The sequence below is a fragment of the Triticum aestivum genome, chromosome 4B, assembly GCF_018294505.1.
Source record: "Triticum aestivum cultivar Chinese Spring chromosome 4B, IWGSC CS RefSeq v2.1, whole genome shotgun sequence".
In the NCBI taxonomy this organism is placed as follows: Eukaryota; Viridiplantae; Streptophyta; class Magnoliopsida; order Poales; family Poaceae; genus Triticum; species Triticum aestivum.
In genome coordinates this window covers 499,687,621-499,690,410 of record NC_057804.1, presented here as the reverse complement: position 1 = coordinate 499,690,410, position 2,790 = coordinate 499,687,621, and positions in this window count along the sequence as shown.

The window sequence follows — 2,790 nt, the reverse complement described above, 5'->3', positions numbered from 1 at the left end:
GATGAGCGCCAATCCCGAGGCGCCCGCGCGTGCCCAGAGTCTCGCTTCCTCACGGATGCCATTGATGACGCGGCTCACAGAGGAGTGGTCGCCGTTGAAGACACATCCATTGCGGTGCTTCCATAGCCACCATGCCGTGAGGATGGCAATGGAGGCGAGCCCGCGTCGCAGACTGCAAGGTGTGGCAGCGAGGGCCGAGGTCAGCCAGGCAATGAACTCCACGTCTTGGTCTGGGATGGAGGCGGTGGAGCGACACCAGGAGAGCACCTCATGCCAAACCTGGCGGGAGAAGGAGCAGCCCGCGAGAAGGTGCTGCATTCTCTCGGGCTCCTGATCGCAGAGAAGACAGGTAGGCTCGTGGGGTAGATCATGACGCGCAAGGCGATCGGCTGTTCAGCATCGTCCGAGTAGGGCCAGCCAAATGAAGAACTTGATGCGCAGTGGCGCCCATCACCAAGTGATGCGCCAGTGGGGGTCCTCGGTGGATCCTGAAAACAGGGCCTGGTAGCAAGAGCGTGCGCTGTAGGAGTCGTAGCGAGACCACCGCCAGGAAAGTGTGTCCGGTGCATCAGAGAGAGTGACCTGCCGCAGGCGCCGCCAAAGGGAGACATACTGGAGTGTCATCTCGATGCCCAGGGCGCATGGATGTCCGTGACCCAGGCTTGGTTGTGGAGGCCGTCGCGTACGGAGAGGGTCTTGCGCCGCCGTTTAGGAACCTTGGCTTGGACAAGTGGCACGATCTCGGCGATGGACTGACCATCGAGCCAGTGGTCCTCCCAAAATTTGTAGGTCCGCCCGTCGCCGATGGTCCAGGAGGTCGATGCTCTGAAGATGGCTTGGACATCGGGGCAGTGTGGGAGATGCAAGTGTTGCCATGGTCGTGAGGTGTCGGTCTTCTGTACCCAGAGCCATCGGGTGCAGAGAGAGGTGCCTAGACGCTGTAGGTCGGGGATGCCAAGGCCGCCCAAGGAGATCGGCCGGCAGACCCGGCGCCAACTGACGAGGCAGTGGCCGCTGCTCGCATCCTTGCGGCCGTACCAAAGGAAGCTGCGGAGAAGGTGATTAACCTGCTTGAGGACGGAGCTGTTAAGAGCCAGCACGAGCAGTGTGTGCACAGGCATCGCGGAGAGCACATGTCTGCACAGGGCAAGCCGATCACCACGCGACATCAGGGCTGCCCACCATGGCGAGAGCCTACGCTCAAGCTTGTCGAGGAGTGGCTGTAGGGTGTTGGCGCTGATCTTGCGGATGGACTGAGGTAGCCCGAGGTATGTCGTCGGAAACTCTTTGAGAGGGCAGGCGAAGCCGGAGGTGATCGCGGCACGGTCGTCCTGGGAGTACCAAAGCTAGGATTGACTGTTGCTGAAATCGTTCATCGGTGAAGCTACAACCCGTGGCGGCGCATGCTGGAACCAAAACACCCACAAACCAAGTGCTACTTTTGTGTTAAAGGCGTGGCCCTGTCGACCGGTGACATGATGCAACCGGTTCCCATGATGTTACCATCAGCATGGCGAGGTGTTGGTCACCCAGCGACCGGCGATGCTACAACCGGCGTCCAAATATGCCACGATCAATGATCCAAAGTGCTATAACCGGCATAATTTTTTGCTACTATGGACGCTGACTGCGGTGACCACACACGCCAAATGCTATAACCGCTCTCACTAGATGCTGGAACCGACATAATTGTTTGCTACTACTGGCGGTAACTGCGGTGACCACACGTGCACAGATGCTGCAACCGCTCTCGCTAGATGCTGGAACTAGCATAATTTTTTGCTACTATGGGCGGTGACCATGGTGACATGCCACATAGATGCTGGAACCGCTCTCACCAGATGTTGGAACTGTGTCGGGCATTCCTGCAACCACGGTGACCACGACCAGCCAGATGCTGGACCATGGACAATGGTGACGACTGTGAGCATCAACGGCGAGGCGAGCCAGGCAGGGGGACGCATGCGGGGGGTTGGGAATGGCGAGCTGCTAGGCTGGAACGGGGCGAGCGCATATGCTGCAACTGCGTGACCCGTGCTGGAAGATGGCAACGCGTGGCACTACGAGCCGCGAGGGTCTCGCCGGGAGACGCGCGACACTGTGAACCACGAGGGTCTCACCGGAGACGCATGGTGCTGCGAGCCATGAGGGGACTCGTTGGAGAAGCGCGGCGCTGCTCTGCGTGCGGCTAGAGGGAGGGGGAGGTGATCTTCGAAGGAGAAGAAGACACATGCGAGTCCTAGCTGGCAAATTGAGTGGTCAAGGATGCATAGATTGGGCGGCTGCGTGGCAACCGACCGAAATTTGGTTCGGCATGCCAACACCTAGAAGTGCCTAACTACAAAACCAAGGCACGGCATTTTAATCAATAATGCTACACCTACGTAAGGCCTACTAAATTTTACTAAACCTTCCAAACTAATTCTTTCTCCCCTGAATTACACTGAGGTGGGCCCATTTCCCCCTATTTTCCAATCCAACACCTCCACATCAACTTTTATGTAAAAACTTTCCCAAATGATAAGTGACACACGTGTGGCACGAAGCGCTCCGGCCCTGACGTTTTTACAATTAAAGTTGCCATCTGAAAAGAAAAACAAATCCCAATTTTTTTAAAACCTGCCATCTGAAAAGTCGTCATGCTGGAAACCTAAAGTTGTCATCCTCGGGTCACTAAAGTTGCCTAAAAACATTCGGAGTTGCCATGTGTTCGTGCCACACGTGTGTCACTTATTATGGTCCAAAACTTTACGTACCATTGCGCACATTTTAATTCCTCTACCTCCCATC